We start from the raw sequence: 17,392 nt of genomic DNA on the forward strand, positions 1-17,392 counted from the left end.
ATCTCAGAGGATGCAGGGCCTCAGGGCACAAGCACTTGCCAGTGAAATGCACATTTGTATTCACTGGACAGCCTAACAATTTTAGTTATTTTTAATTCAGACAAAGAGCTGTCCCCAGTCCTTTGAGGCAGTTTTGTTTGTTCCATTGGGCTTTCCTGGAGCTATTATTTTGACAATTTTTTTTACTTTCTTTCTTTAAAGACTGATACTCTAAGCTTTTTTTCATGTTTTACTTATTTTTATCTTTTTCTTTTTGTTAAATTGTCCCTGGGAAGTCAGGAAAGAGTCAAGAGAACAAGGTCTTCTGTTGCCAAGTCTGAGTTGTTCCTTCTTATATCGACCTCAGCACACGTCTGTATCACACCCATGAAGCCAACGTGCAAGGTCTCCTCCTACCCTCACATAACCCCATGCTCACGTCTCCCCATTGAAGAAGAAATACATTCTCAGTTCTTTCAAATATTTCATATTTTTTTTAGCAATAAGATTAGCCTCAAAGGCAGCTTGGAGAAATAGATGAAACAATACCATTCTAAAATTTTCAGACTGCAAAATCCGTAGACTAGAATCCATGCTTCCTAGCATACATAACCACTGGACAGAGACAATTTGCTTGAGAAGCTCCCACCACAGAGAGAAGGTAAAATAAATAGAAAGCAATACCCAGAGAGCCCATCTATATGGTTTCTTTCACTAGTTCTGGAGAACAGTTATCCGAGGGTCTTCTGCTAATAAGATTTCCCTTTCATGGCAGCTCATCTCAAGACGACTTGAGAAGACTACTGCATTTGTGCAGATGCCTCTGACTGCCTTCCTTAACGACAAGTTCCCATCTTCAGAGCATTAATGGCCATGCGGCTGGTATGACCATGACGGAACCCCGGCTTCAGACATGGCAGAGTCAATGATATTCTCATCTACTTGGCCACGTTTTGCTCCATCTAGTTTTCATCCGCAGTGTTCCCTGCACCTCCCAGGTCTAGGGAAAAAGGACCCGCAAACTATTTGGTAATCTACTCAGGGAAATCCAGGCAATGGTAAAGATAGGCTTCTGTCTCGAGAGAGCAAATTTGATCTGCCTCTAAGCCTTAACACAAATGAACCTCCCACGGCCGTCCTCACCATTGAACTTCTCCACCATCTTCCCTTCGTGAAATCACCACTAGAGCCAGTGTAGCCGGGATCTCGCTCCCCTCAGTGTACCCTGGGCAGCTGGCACCTCGTACTCTAACCTTCGTCTTCCATTTATCACATTTATCTCCACGGCCCCCCCGTAAGTCGTCCAAGGAGTCTACGCTGCCTCCCCACGTGCATTTCCACTCCTGTTAGCTCCAGGGGCCTTCACGTTCACAGCTGCTTGACTTGACAAAGCCTCTTTGCTTCCCACACGATCAAACCCAGGAAAGTCATCATTTCCTAACTCAAGGTGAATAGTTTGACTCTACTATGCCTCAGTCCATGGTAAACTGGACTGTTCAACTCTGGTCAGTATTAGTAAACCAGGGGGTATGCAACACATGCTCACAGACTTCAAAAGGCCGAAGGTCTTTGGTGGCTATGAGGGATCTTTGAATACACCTAATGATAAGTCAATTTCTCTCTCTGAATGTGTCAAACAGATGCCTCCAAAGACGGATGCCCTTCTCTAACACACCTCGTGGACACTTTCGCATTATTTGCTTGTTCTTTGGTTTTAACAGTTTTTCTCTTTACTCATAGTATTTGTGATAGCCTTAACGATCATGTAATTCATACATCATCTCTTTCTTGCATATTCTCAATTTCCTTATGATTTGTTTAATTATATTAGCCCCTGCCTTGTATTTTACTATGACTTTTTATGACTTAAAAATTCTATTTTCCAAAATTTACACTCTACATTCATCAGGCAACAACTCCCCAGTTTTCACTCTCCATCTTGTGGCAACCTTTAAACTTTCAGCTACTTTCTGTATCTATGAATTTGCTATTTCTAGACACACACACATACTTTCTTCTCCTTTTTTTGAAATATGCTTGGAAGAAAGCATTGATCAAAACTATTTCTACTTAAGCCAATTCTGCACACAAACGTATAAACTATGACAATGATCAAATTCATTTTTCTGCTGATTTCCAGTTGCAAACATACTGAAATTCTTAAATTTCTGTCTGAGTAAAAATGAGTGTCTGAGCTATTTCCCCATCTTATCCCATTCTCAGTTCTTTAGACTGTCATTCTGAAACTCCTACTTTTCTTGGAGGTAAGAAAGACATTTATTCACATTCTGGTTCTAATACTTAACAGCAAGTTACATAACCTTTGAGACCTTTCTTATCTGAAACAAAGGGATAATAGCACGAGCCTTTTTTTTAATGTTTATTAAGAAATATCCACATATGTACGTCCAACCATATTACAATCAATAGCTCACAATGTCTTCACAGAGTTGTGTATTCATCACCATGACAATTTTTAGAGCATCTGCATCACTACAGAAAAAACAATGAAAAGAAGAAAAGAGAACTCCTCCATCTCATACCCCTCACCCCTCCCTCTCATTGACCCGTAGTATTGCAGTGTACCCAATTTTTACCTTTTATCCCCCCCCATTATTTATTTTTTATCCTTAATTTTTTTTTTACTCATCTGGCCATACCTGGAAGCATGAGAGTTTTTGGAGATTAAATGAAATCATGTATTTTAAAGAGCTTAGTGCATAGTACATGCTCCCTATAGTCCCTTTCCTCTCTTCCTTCCTTCTAAGTTTTAGGCCACAATCTCCGTCTGCACTGAAACTGCCGTCAAAAGCACTGACCTCTAGTTAAAGTCTCTTGTCTCCCATCTTGAGAGTGGAACTTGATAAGGCAGTCATGATGCTAACTAAGAATTTCTGTTTTGGACCCAAACTGTAGAGTTGGGGGGATATGTGAAAATCTTCCTTTAGCTTTTCCAAATGAATGACAGCTGGATAATTTTTTCCATAAAGAGAGCTGCAGATGTTGTTTCATTTCCTTGGGGAGTTTATGGTCTCAGTGTGGCTGCATCTGAAATTAGTATTTTGAATATCATCTGACCTTTCTTTTCAGATGGTTTCAAATTTTTTTCTTCACTGAGGTTTGAAAATGTTATAAGTAAATATCTTGGTATCTTTCTGTGGTTGTCCATTGCCATTTATTGGCCAAGGCTTTAATCGATTCCAGAAACACTTAAACCTTAAGTTGTTGGTTCTTTAAAATTTATTTAGCTTATTGGCTCAAGTACATATTCCTATTACTTTTAAGTTAAAACACTGTGCTTGATTCTAGAAATGGGTCAAATAAATGTTATAAAACATTTATTTAAGCCATCTAATTTTTATTTGATTCTGTAGCTAATGAACTCTTTACAACTTTTAGAAATGTTCTTAATTGTGACACTGTAATTTTCACTACATGGCCTTTGTTTTATGGCTTTATATCTTCTTTCTTCTCATTTAGAATATAGTTGAGCTTTTTCTTTTTTTCAATTCTAATACAGACTTCTTAGTTGTTCCATATGAGATTAAAATTTATTGTTATTGCTTCTATTCCTTTATCAGTTTTGCCTTTGGAATTACACCATTTAAAAATTAGTTGGGTTTCTAAATAAATTCTGCCTTGACTTATTTTGTGGATGTTGAGTTTATATTATTGAAGATTTTTATTTGGGGCATTTTCATTTAGCATTTTAATGGATTTAATATAAAGAAAACTGTCTATACTGTTATTCAGGTCACTAGCTTATTCAGAGGTAAAAATATTCCTATTTGTAAATTCTTGTCTTTAGAAGTACTGTAGAACTGTTTTTAAAAAATACCTGAGGAAAAATTCCTCCAACAAGTGATATTCCTGATCTAATAGTTTAATATCTTCAAAAAATATATTTTTAAGATACCTTCAGGCACACAGTACATTCGAAGTATAAGTACTGGCTCACAATATCATCACATAGTTCTGTATTCATCACCATGATTATGTTTAGAATATCTGTATCATTCCAGAAAAAGAAACAAAAAGAGAAAAGAAAAAACTCACAAATCCCAAACCCTTTACCCTTCCCTCTCATAGACCACCAGTATTTCAATATACCTGATTTTTTACCCTTTATTCCCCTCTATTATTTACTTTTTGTCATTTTTTTAACTCATCTGTCCACGCCCTGAATAAAAGGAGCATCAGACACAAGGTTTTCCCAATCACACGTTCACATTGTAAAAGCTATATGGTTACACAATTGTCTTTAAGAAACAAGGCTACTGGAACACAACTCAACAGTTTCAGGCACTTTCCTGCAGCCACTCCAATACACCATAAAATAAAAAGGGATATCTATATAATGCGTAAGAATAACCTCAAGGATAACCTCTCGACTCTGTTTGAAATCTCTCAGCCACTGACACTTTATTTTGTCTCATTCCTCTCCTCCCCCCTTTTAATCAAGGTTTTCTCAATCCCTTGATGCCAGGTAGCTCAATATAGGATTTCTGCCTCACATTGCCAGAGAGATTTAAACCCCTGAGCGTCATGTCCCACGTAGGGGGGAGGGCAGTAAGTTCACTTGCCGAGTTGGCTTAGAGAGAGAGGCCACATCTGAGCAACAAAAGAGGTTCTCTGGGGGCGACTCAGCATAATTTTAAGTAGACTTAACCTATCCTTTGCAGGAGTGAGTTTCAAGGGGGGAACCCCAATTTCAAAGGCTCAGCCAATTGAATAGGGTGCCCCCACTGCTTACAAGAGTATCAGGAATTCCCCAGGTGGGGAAGGCCAATATGTCCTCCTTTCTCCCCAACCCCCCAAGGGGACCTTGCAAATACTTTTTCATTCTCTGCCCACATTACTCTGGGATTTTTCAAAGCATCACATTAACCTGTACAGACCAATAAGATCTGATGTCCTATTCAAGAATAGCTTAATATCTTAAGTTTCATCGTCAAATGGCCTCTTTAACCAACAAATAAAATTGTGCTTCAAAGAAAATTGAAATTTAAATACAATTATTAGTTTCCTCTATTAGGGTCCTCGTTTTAGCAATGCCGGCTGATGGAGAACTCAAAAAGCGGTGATGTGCCCAATCCCCCGAGCTCAGGAACAGCCTCAACCCACCCCAGCTGGCTCAGTGACAAAGCTGGGGTGAGGCTGGGGGCAGCAGGCTCTTCTTCAACGTCCTTTAAACCCACCGTCACCTGCATCCCTGCAGACCTGAACTAGCGGCTCCTCTGTGCTTCAGTTTGAGAACAAGTCTTAGCACCAAGAGGACAAAAGCAATTTTATACATATATATATTTATCTTACATCCAGCTACTTTGTCAAACCTCCAGTTTCAAAGCAGACAAAAACTTTAACTAATCGTAGCTTTAAAAAGAAAGCTACAATATTCATTTGAAAACCATTATAAAACATTATTTAAAAAATTAAAAAAAAAAAAACAAGATGAACAAACTGTGAAATACGTTTACTGGATGGAAAAAAAAATGAATATTAAAAAAGTTCTTCCCGGGCGGGCCATGGTGGCTCAGCAGGTAAGAATGCTTGCCTGCCATGCTCGAGGACCCGGGTTTGATTCCCGGTGCCTGCCCATGTAAAAAAAAAAAAGTTCTTCCCTTCCAAATTAATATGTAACTACAATGGACTTTTAAACAGAATCTCCAAGGCCCATTTTTCCTTTTCTATAACAGAATAAAAATGAGTTTAAAATTTATATGGAAAAATAAATGACATATAATACTAAGAAATATTGAAAAATGAAGAGTTAAATAGGATTCAGTTGCTGTTCTAGATTTTAAAATCTAAAATACTCAATACCCATATCAACAGGAATAGAAAATAAATCCAGGAAATATAATACACACTATTGAAATGTGTATGTGGAGACAATATATGACTAAGATGTCAACTCAATTCAGTAGATATTAAAAGATGGTTTCTAAAATGAATAGTGTCGTCAGAATTGGCTATACATATGAAAGAAACTGTCATATTTATATATCATGCCATGTATAAAATACATTCCAGATGGGTTTAGCATCTATATGTTAAAAATAAAGCAATAAAAGTATAAGAAGGCTTAGGAGGATATTTATTTTACCCTGGATAGGGGAGACCATCCTAACAAAGAAAAGAAAGAAACAAAAAATTAAGGAAAAGATAGATATATGTGACTAAGCATACAATAATTATTTCCATAAGGAAAAAGACACTGTGATAAAATCCAAGGCAACTGATAGACTGGGAAATAAATAACCACCACGTTGTACAGACAAAGTGTTGCCATCATTAATAAACAAACAGTTCCTATAAACTGAAGAGTCAAATAACCTTATAGAAACCAGGGCAAAGGATATGAAATGACAGCTTACAGAGGAGAAATGCAAAGGAACTATAAAAACATAATGAAAATAAGCTCAAAATTGCCAGAATTCAAGGGAACACAAATTAAAATAGAATGCCATTCTTTATCCCATTGAGTGATAACACTTAATGATGGCTGTAATTTAGAAAACAAGTGGTCTCATACATGTCAGCTACAACTTTTTTTGGAAAGAAATCTGGCAAAGTATTTTAAAACTTAAAATAGACTCAGCAATACCTCTTTTGGGATTCAACTGAAGTTTAACACTTACATATAAGAACAGGTCAATACAGCCCCTTCCAACATGAAAAAGTCGGAATGAGCATAGCCCAAACACCCCTAAAGAGTGGGAGAAAGATCAAAGGTGATGGTGGAGTCATACAGAGAAGGTCGCGTTTAGCAAACGGATATGAGTACTGAGTCATTAAACTGATACTTCTTTTAGTCTCCAGTATCTTAGAGAAGTTAGGAGTAAAAACCTAAGATGGTGGAACTGTAACTCATACCAAACTCTGAAATGTGTTCTACAACTAAGTGTTGTGCTGTGCTTTGAAATATATTGCTTTTTTGTATACATTTTATTTTTCACAAAAAAGAAAAAAAGTTGATTGTGATGATAAAAATAAATATATTCCTTCTAGCCCTATATTCAGGAGCAGCTAGAAGGAAAAATCTGAGGGGATCATATGGTAGCCCATGACAAACTCCGGGATCTGTCCTGTAACCAGTTTTTGAAGAGTGCTTTGAAAACTATTGCTTTTTTATCTCTTTGCTTTGTATATGTTATATTATACAACAAAAAAAGTTAAACGAAAAAAGAAAAAGAAAACACCACCCCGGTCAGTAAAGAACGTTGGCAGGAGTAGGACAAACCACCACAAGCAGCAGAGACCTCCTCGTGCCCCCCGAGAGACTTGCCTGCATGAATGTCAGGGTCCATCACATAAACAAAACGCAGCTGTGCGGCAATGTTTACATTTTTTAAATCCGAGACAAATGCATGACACGCACGTGTGTCACTGAACGTATGAAACTGTTGCTACTCTTTCTGGCCTGACACAATGGTCACCTTCTAAGTTTCCACCCGACTTAGGGTGTTCACATGAGGAAAGCGTGACACAACCCAGAGTACTGCACTGGCCACGCGGGGGGACAGCGGGGGGGGGAGGAAACGAACTTCACACATCTTTGCACTGTCGTTAAAACAAGCACATCTTACTTCTGTAAATTAAAAGTATCTAATAAAGAAAAAATTTTGAAGAAAAAAACTAAAACTCTCAGGCTGGAGATTACCTGAAACACTCATCTAGGGGTAAAATGCACAGCAATGGTCCATTTAACTTTATCAAACACAGTAAACAAAAACTAACGCATTTCCTTGTCTCGTTCACCAAGATAGTTCAAAAAGAAAGGGTTTTCTAGGAGGAGGGAGAAAGGAAGGTGACAGTAACCGAGAAGTTAGGATTTGAGGGACGGTTTAATTACTGGCTCACTGTACAGCCAATTCTTTCCACTTTCTGGGGTAGGAGAGTGGACAGAGGGAGATGCCTGAAAACCCTGAGCCGTGATCCTGCAGCCTTGTTCTCAGATAAGCGTTGCACAGCCTCTATCTTGTGCCCCATGACTGTGAAAACCTCGTGACGAACCCTCACTTCACCCAGTTACCCGGTTTTTCAGCTCTCGAGTCCTGGCATTGCTAAACACAGCCCCTGAGGCCATGCGCTCACACTCAGACCCCGCCCATATTTTGATGCTATAAAACCACCAAATTACCGCAGTTCAGGGGGCAGGTTTGGGCTGCCAGGCTACCTGACCTCCCGCTTACATCTAGCGTATTTCATTCAACGTGATGCATCCACGATTCACGCATGATATAGCATGTACCAGAATTCCATTCCACTTAGTGGCAGAACAATATTATGGCACCTTTGTTTTTTGCTGTTACTTGGTGTGTTGGTTTGAATTTGTGGACCCCAGAAAAGCCATGTCCTTTGATCCTCATTCGGTATTGCTGGGTGGGTCTTCTCCCTTTGAACCCCGGGTCTCGGGGTTGGTGATTGAGCACACTGGGAGAATCCACGGCCTTTGTCCAGGAACAGGATCAGAGCGGCACCAAGCTTCTTAAAGGTGTTACTTAAAGAGGGAGAATATCCTTAGGTCTGATTATCAATAGTCCTGAAACACGTGCCTGGACATACAAATATTTCTGTACATACAGTATGTTCCAGGCACACACACATAGAGAACAAATCTACGTTCAGTTCTAACACACCTTCAACACTCATTCCCTTATTGGGGAAGTCACTTACCCACCTTTTAGGTGTGCTTTGTGTATGCAGAAGGCCAGTGCTTAAGTGAATGAATATTTTATTTCTAAAGCAATACTCAAAGAAACATCCCTGGGAACCGTGTTCTTCTAGCACCAGGGTGATACGTTAAAATCTCATGTATTATTTTTGTAGTGCAATACAAGCAGGAGAGAATATAACGCCCAAGTGCACACGCTGATGTAAAAGTTTTCAAATTACCTTGGGAAAACCTGACTTAACAAGTGTTCTAGTTTGCTAGCTGCCAGAATGCAGAAACATTTCTATATCTGGAACAGAACAGCTTTTAAAAAGGGGAATTTATTAAGTTGCAAATTTACAGTTCTAAAGTAGTGAAAATGTCCAAATCACGGCAAGTCTATAGAAATGTCCAAATTAAGGCACCAACAAGGGGTTACCTTCACTCAGGAAAGGCCGATGAAGTTCAGGGTTTCTCTCCCAACTGGAAAGGCACGTGGTGAACATGGCAATGTCCGCTAGCTTCCTCTCCGGGCTTCTTGTTTCATGAAGCTCCCCCAGGGCCCTACTCCTTCCTCATCTCCAAAGGTCTCTGGCTGTGTGGGCTCCGTAGCTCTTTTCAAATGGTTTCCTCTTCAAGGGCCCCAGTAAGTGACCCCATCTTGAATGGATGGAGACACATCTCATGGAAACCTCGGAATCAAACATAACCACCCACAATGGGATGGGCCCATCTCCGTGTAAACAATCAAAAAGGTCCCGTCCAGCAATACCGAATGAGGATTAAAGGACATGGCTTTTCTGGGGTCCACAAACTCAAACCAACACACCAAGTAACAGCAAAAAGCAAAGGTGCCATAATATTGTTCTGCCACTAAGTGGAATGGAATTCTGGTACATGCTATATCATGCGTGAATCGTGGATGCATCACGCTGAATGAAATAAGCCAGATACAAAGGACAAATATTGTGTGATTTCACTTATATGAAATGCCTAGAATAAGCACATTCGGAAATGCAGAAAGTGAACTCCAGGGGTTGTGAGGTGCAGAGGGAGGCACGGCTTCACTGGGCAGCTTCTCCTGGGCTTATGAAGATGTTGGCAACGAGCCGTCCTGATGGCGACACAGTATCGTGACTCTAACTGGTACCACTGAGTGTCCACATGTAAGTGGTTAACATGGGAAATTTCTGTTGTACATGTTACCACAATAAAAGTGCTTTTTTCAAAAAGGAAAAGCAGCATTTGAGCCGCGTTACATTGGCTTCGCTTTCGCCTTGGGTTAATACATTTCACCCACCTCAAGATTTAAACTAAATGACACCAAAACTCAATCCCTAGCTGGTAAGATTTTCAAAAGGAGGAAAAGAGGCTTTATAACCAACAACAACTGGAAAGCTGAGTCTCGGGGAAGCAGCGCTGTTGGGGCCCAGGCCGGTGGAGCACAGTGTCGGCCCTGACTCACCTGCGGCTCGGCAGGTAACGGGAGGCAGGAGGGGGAAGCTGTCCCCACTCCCGCGCTCCCAAGCTCTCAAAACCGAGGTGGGGCGCCCCCCACCCCCCAACAGCTAGTTCTTACCTACAGGCTTTTTCTTTACAAGGATTGTTTTGAGTATTTGGACTTCTACCTTATTTACTCTGCTCTGCCTATTTCTAGTAGGAGTATCGTAAATAATCCGATTTAGCTAAGAAACTTCACTGACAGGATTCCTGTGTCTACTTAACTAATGCTAGAGGAAAGGGGACGAAATAATCTAACAATGCTATTTTTGAAAAAAAAGGAAAAGACAAAAAAAGCCAAAGCACCTACAAGCCCTTTATCAATTCAAATAAATTAAAACAAGATGACACTGAACGACTCCCAAAATACAATGTATTTGAAGCTGTGTTTTTATTTCCTGTTGCTAGAGGGTTTCACTTGGTGCTCAAACCTGGAAATGCAGGTGCAGCACCGCCAGAGAAGGAAAACACTTTCTGTCTTTCTTTTAGCAAATGCAAAACAGGAGATGAAATCAACTGCTGTTCTTGAACGTTTTCCCCAAGCAAAGTTTTTCCATATTGCTTTTTGAAAACTAAGAGTTTCATTGAGAAAAAATACACATACCATATGGTTTACCCTTTTAAAGTATACAATTGAATGTGGTTTTTTTTTTTTTTTTTTTGTCTCTTCACTTCTATCAAATTCCAGAATGTTTTCACCATCCCAAAAGAAACTCCACACCTACCGGCAGTCCCTCCCCAGTCCCCTTGCCCCTGCCCTGGGCAACCACTAACCCACTTTCTGTCTCTGTGGACATTTCATATAAATGGAACCCTACAATACGTGGCCCGTTGTGTCTGGCATCTTTCATTCAAGTTTCATCCCTGTTGTAGCAAGAATCCGTCCTTCATTCCTTTTCATGGCCAAATAATATTCCACTGTGAGACATATTTTGTTTATCCGCTCATCAGCTGATGGGCGTTTTGGCTGTGTCCTCTCCCTTGCTGCTTTTTGGTAAAGAGCAAAAGAAAGTCTGGGAAGCAGAATGCACCAGGCTTCAGCTCTGAACTCAACCTAAGTGAGGGGTTAATGAACACAATCACATTTGCCCCCAGTTCTTATAATTCACACTTTCTGGGGGATGTTAATGCGGATATCAGCTGTGGTGACACGGTTTACATGATTTCTCTCTTATAGTAATTGAAAAGGTAAGAAGAATGGGAATATATTTCAGATATAAGTGAGTAATGTCTACCAATAGGTGGTCAGATAAGCAAATTGTGGTGTCCCGATGCAAAAGAATCTACTCCACAATAAAAGAACTATTGATAAATACAAAAGCATGCACGCGTCTCGATGTAATTACACTGAGCAGAAAGAGGAGACAAAAAAAGGAGCGCTCACTGTATGACTGCATTCACAGGGAACTAGAAATGCAGACTCTTGGAGGGTGGCGGAAAGTACATGAGTGGTTGCCTGGGGGCACGGGTTGGGGGTGGAGTGCTGAGGGCAAGGGGAGACGTTTAGATGGATTGTTTATTATCTTGAGCATGGTGGTTTCGTGGGTGTATACAGGCACAACCCATCATCAGACTACACCTTCCATGTGGCATTTGCTGTTTGCCAATGATGCCTCAATAAAGAAGTTCATTTCTTAGAGTGAACACATGGTAAAGAATATATGTGAATGACTACGTGTGTGCAAAACATTGCTTCATTTTGCAAGCATGGTTTCATTAATTTTTGTAACAAGCCAGAGATATGAACACTATTTTCACTTTATGAGGAAATTCAAGATTGTGAGAGCCCAGTACCTTCCAGGGTGGCCCCAGGCAGCATCCAGCTGAGATCCTATTCAGAGACGCAGAGGGAGTGCCCTTCTCCTTACACACTCCCGCTCACTGCCCAGCACCCTTCCACTTACACACTCCCGCTCACTGCCCAGTGCCCTTCTCCTTACACACTCCCGCTCACTGCCCAGTGCCCTTCTCCTTACACACTCCCGCTCACTGCCCAGTGCCCTTCCACTTACACACTCCCGCTCACTGCCCAGTGCCCTTCTCCTTACACACTCCCGCTCACTGCCCAGCGCCCTTCCATTTACACACTCCCACTCACTGCCCAGCGCCCTTCCACTTACACACTCCCGCTCACTGCCCTTCCCCTTACACGCTCCTGCTCACTGCTCCTGTTACAGACCCACGTCTTCTCTGGAGCCCCTGGGTCCATCGCGTCCCAGGTCAGGGGATGTTCTGGCCACAGAAAATGCCTTCAGGCGGTTTCCAGCCTCAGTCTCTTCTGCATATGGACCACTAACACCTCTCCAGTTACAGAGATTGAGCTGATGCAGCTGACGGACAGATGTCCAGTTGCTCAGAGAGGTTAGTCTGGCTTTGGTCAGAGAAGTAGTCCTGGTCCCTGGGCAAAGGAGTGAGAATAACAACTTGAGGTGAAACTCACACTTTTATTGACTGAAAACAGTAGTGACGGCTGCTCAGCACCAGGATGTAGTCGCAGCCACTGAACTGTATGCTCAAAAATGGATGAAATGGAGAACTCTGTTATAGAGATTTTATAATAAAATATATACAAATAAAGCCAGCTGAACAACAGAAAAGAAGCAAAAAACCGTCCACTGAACCCAGAACTGGAGAACCAGGGGCAGGCGCCGCGCTCTGGGGAGGAGTCCCGGCCCCACGCAGACGGCAGGTATGTGGACAGCGGAGCTTGGGGCCCTCGGCCACGTCCCACCGCCCCATGCACTGGGGTCTTGGCCGGGGGACCGTTTGCTCTGAGCAGACGAGGGAGGGGCTTTCCTCCCGGCAGACGCCCCAGGCCACCTGCGCACAAACGTGCTGGCCTCGGCCCAGCACTTCGGCCGGCTCTGTGCCCACCGGATGCAGGTCATGCTCCACCAAACAAAGGTACCGAGGACGGGAAAGCTCCTCTCCTCAGCCTGGAGGACACGCTTCTCCTCTCACCCGCAGGACACGCCTCTCCTCTCCTCTCACCTGCAGGACATGCCTCTCCTCTCCTCAGCCTGGAGGACACGCCTCTCCTCTCCTCATACCTGCAGGACATGCCTCTCCTCTCCTCTCACCTGGAGGACACGCCTCTCCTCTCCTCACACCTGGAGGACACGCCTCTCCTCTCCTCACACCTGGAGGACACGCCTCTCCTCTCCTCTCACCTGGAGGACACGCCTCTCCTCTCACCTGGAGGACACGCCTCTCCTCTCCTCTCACCTGGAGGACACGCCTCTCCTCTCCTCTCCTCTCACCTGGAGGACACGCCTCTCCTCAGGAGGCCTCTCCTCGCCTCACATTCGCCTTCATCTCCTGGTCCATTCTGACCTCAGGAAGGGAAAGGAGACCCGGAGAAGTGATTATGCACTGCACGTCCTAGTTAGACTCCTAAAATCATCCGTTGGAGGAGGCCAGCTGTTTCCATACAGCAGCAGAAGCAAACAGCTTCTGAGAGCTAGAGGCGCCCTATTCAGAATATGATTTTATTCCAAGCCTTCGCATTGTATGAAGGCGCTGACATCTCGGGGTTGAGGCCAGGCCCAGGGAGCGTAAACTGCGGCTGGGCAGGGGGGTCAGCCAGCCCCGTCCACGCCTGCCCCGTCCACGCCAGCCCCGTCCACGCCTGCCCCGTCCACGCCTGCCTCGTCCATGCCTGCCCCGTCCACGCCTGCCTCGTCCATGCCTGCCCCGTCCACGCCTGCCCCGTCCACGCCTGCCCCGTCCACGCCTGCCCTGGCACCGCATGGGGAGATCGAGCCACTGAAGGAGCCAGGCTCCCCTCCCAGGTTTAAAATGTGAAAGGTGGAAATCTGTTCTACAACTAAGTGTGGTGCTGTGCTTTGAAATTTATAGCTTTGTGTATATATGTTATTTTTCACAGAAAAGAAAAAAAAGTGATGATTAAAAAATATTTACTCCCTCTAGCCTCCAGGGTTCTGGAGCAGCCAGAAGGGAAAATCTGAGAGGATGGTACGGGAGCCCGTGACAAACCCTGGGATCTGTCCTGTAGCCACGTGTTGGATGCTTTGAAAACTGTTGCTTTTTTCTTTCTTTTCTTTGTATATATGTTATACTACACAATAAAAAGTTAAAATAAAATAAAATGTGAAAACTGGAAAACACTTCCAGGCTGACCTATAACGCGTCTTCATGCTTACAAACTGTGTTTCCTGGGGCCCTCCATTTTTCTGCATGCTATTCGAATCAGACTGAGACAGGAAACCACTTTCATTTCTTTGGTTCTAATTATCAAATATAGAGAAAGTGATATTTGCTAAATAAAAACTGCCACTATGCCAAATCTATGAGATAGAACAGATTTCAGAGCGTTCGCACCTGTTTTCCTTCACTGACAGGTATGATCACGCAGAGTGAAGAACGCTATAAAAATGAACTGATGCTTCTGGCACCTTTCCTAAGTTATCGTCTCCGGACAGTTTCGGTCACTTAGAGTTTATGTAAAAGGCACAAGTGCACAAAGGAAGAAGGCGGGTCGTGATCCCGTCTGAGCCCCAAACACTATGCTCCCGTCTCCACCCCCACCCGCCACGGCACTCCCAGAGAAGGCGGGACTGGAGTAGCAGCCGGGAGCTGCATTTTCTTTGATGAAGCCAAAATGTCATTTAACACAAATCTGTAAACCTCTTTTACATGGAAAGGCTAAAATGTTGACATAATCCTGTGCTTTGTTTACTTTTTGTTTGGCTTCTGCTAGTGTGTGAGCGTGCACATGCAGCAAAGCAGGACAGGACACAGAAAAAAGAAGCCAGTGGGACAGTGTCTCTGCATACTCATCACGCATCTGTCTGAACCAGGAAGATGTGAAAAGAGATTGGACCGGTTTGAAAGGATTATGTACCCTAGAAAAGCTGCATTTTCATCCCGATCCATCTCGGGTTGGCAAACATTCCTTTTAATCCCTGTGAGCACTGCAGGTGGAAACGTGATCAGATTATCTCCATGGATGAGCCATGCCCAGTTGTGAGAATTGACGTTTGATTAGATGGAGATGTGACTCCACCCATTCCAGGGGGGCCTGGATTAGTTTACCGGAATCCTTTCTAAGAGGAAGCATTTTGAAGAGAGCCGCGGGAACCACGAGAGCCAAAAACCAACAAAATGGGAAGAGACGGCGCCACTGGGGCAGTTGGGAGGAGAGGCCGTGCCCCAGTTGGTATGGCTGCAGGGGCAGGGTCCCATCTACTTCCTAGCCGGGTCTTCAGGTCCCCCTGCATCCACCCGTCCAGCTTCATTTCACACCCCTCCCAGCCGGGGCTCAGAGGTTCATGCGCTTCTCTCCTCCTCAGGGACCGGGGGTCTCGACTAGAACTCGGAAAGGACCTGAGTTCTAACCCTGAACCTGTCACTCATCAGAAAGTAAAACCCGCATCCCAGGGTCACCAAAGCCATCAAAAGGATAGAAGGAGAGAACACACTCCAGATGCTTTGACAATTATAAAAGAACTACTTAAGGTTTATTACTTAAGTTCTGAATGTAAATTTTACCGCAGCTAAAACGACACACTAACATTCTCTGGTCGCAGTTCTCCTACCGCCCACCTCTCTCAACACCACTCTAGTTCTGACACTTTTACTCGCTCAGTTTTAAAAGGCACATTTCTAAAAGCACCAAATGGTGTCTCAAAATTAAAAGACTGAGGAGTTCAGAAGAGAAGCTTAGGAACAGATGGCTCACAGGACCTGGCCATACTCACAGTTTCAATGACGCACCAGCTCCAAGACTGAAGTTCACTGACAGCGGCTCCCCGGGGAGTAGAGCTAGAAGCCGGTGGGGAAGAAACTTTTATTTTTCATGTACACCTATCTGCCTTTACCAGCTGAATTCTAAAAACCTGTCACGTATGTTCCTTTTGTAACTGACTTAAAATTTAAAGAAAACATCACCACAGCAAAGGAACATATAGACCTGGCATAGTGTCTGACACATAAAAAGCTTTTGATAAGTCCTTGTCTTTTGTTCAAACTAAGCATTTCTAATTATGACCTGGCCAGCAAAGTAAAACCAACATCTGCGGGGTACGTTCTCTCTGGAAATGTACTTATTTTCCATTAATTATATTGGGAGGAATGTCGGTTACCACCTGCTGAGGGTATGGTTTTAAACTTTAAACCCTCACACACCAAAATGAAACCTGCTTCCATGATTGCCACCATACAGCTCAGTCCATGGGCTGCCACAGCCCCCAGTATGGTCACCTCTTTACTGCCTGCAGTGGGCACCGCGCTTCTAGGAGCCCATTCTAGAGCATGATATTTTCTAAGAAATTAAAGGTTGTATGGAGCTTATCCCAAGCTAGCAGACAGATTTAAATAGTGCCATATATATACATATATATATATAAAATGATGCAATAGCTATGAAGTTTGGATGCTGCACCAGCTAAATGCTACACCAGTTGCCTACTAACATCTCTGAGAAAGGTCAAAATAGCTGTCTTTAAACCTTGAAGGAATTTAAAGCCCAAAACTGTCATAGTTAAACCAGAGATTGTGTGCTAACCCCTATGTCCTCATCCCTTACACAGCTCTCTATCAGACTCGGATCAGTGAGAGCCCTTGGGGGTGTGGAAGGAAATAGTTTAAGAAAATTTCATTTCATTTATTTATTAACTGTGTTAACTTGCTTACACCTCATCAGTGTTATTACATATGGATACTGTCTAGTTTATCATTCCCCCTTGCAGCCCCACTACTACACACTATTGGAAAACTTTCCAACCAAGTTGACACAACTTCAGTCCCGTGACAGGTGAAGAAAATTCCAGTGTTTTGAGTTAACTCTAAAAAACAAATTTTTATTAGGATCCACTTTGCAAAGTATAGGCTGGTCTATAATCAAATATCAAAAATATGTATCTTAAATATAAACAGCTAGTTTCTTAACTACCAGAGATATTTCCTCTTTCATCCCCTCAAATTTTATTAGCTTCGCCTTTACATAATTTTAAAGTCCAAAGATCTTCTCCCAGTAAAGGAAAAGAACTTTGGTCTAGAAATTTAATATGAATGTTTTAAAATGGACACAGACTTCTTCCAAAACTTAGAGATATGGATAAGTAGTCTTTTTTTTGTTCCCTCAAATTCCAATTTTAAAATTGTGGTTAAAACGTATATAAAATAAAATTAACTATGTTTAAGTGTATACTTCAGTGGCACAATACATTCACAATACCAAGAAGTTAGGATTTAAGGGGTGATTAAGATTAGTCATTATATAGATATTCCTTTTTG

The 17,392-nt window shown here is 42.5% G+C and overlaps 1 protein-coding gene across 7 annotated transcripts in view; it reads right to left on the reverse strand.

Annotated features, from left to right (window-relative positions):
• Window positions 1–17,392, reverse strand: part of GNG2 (G protein subunit gamma 2) — a 104,335-nt gene that overhangs the window by 66,154 nt on the left and 20,789 nt on the right. The window contains exon 3 of one of the 7 annotated variants that reach the window (XM_077126763.1): window positions 15,856–15,919. The exons of the other annotated variants lie outside the window; for them this stretch is intronic. The gene's annotated coding sequence lies outside the window, so the exon portion shown is untranslated. The remainder of the gene's footprint in view (window positions 1–15,855; window positions 15,920–17,392) is intronic. 7 annotated transcript variants of the gene reach the window in all.

This window comes from Tamandua tetradactyla, chromosome 14 (assembly GCF_023851605.1).
Source record: "Tamandua tetradactyla isolate mTamTet1 chromosome 14, mTamTet1.pri, whole genome shotgun sequence".
Classification (NCBI taxonomy): domain Eukaryota; kingdom Metazoa; phylum Chordata; class Mammalia; order Pilosa; family Myrmecophagidae; genus Tamandua; species Tamandua tetradactyla.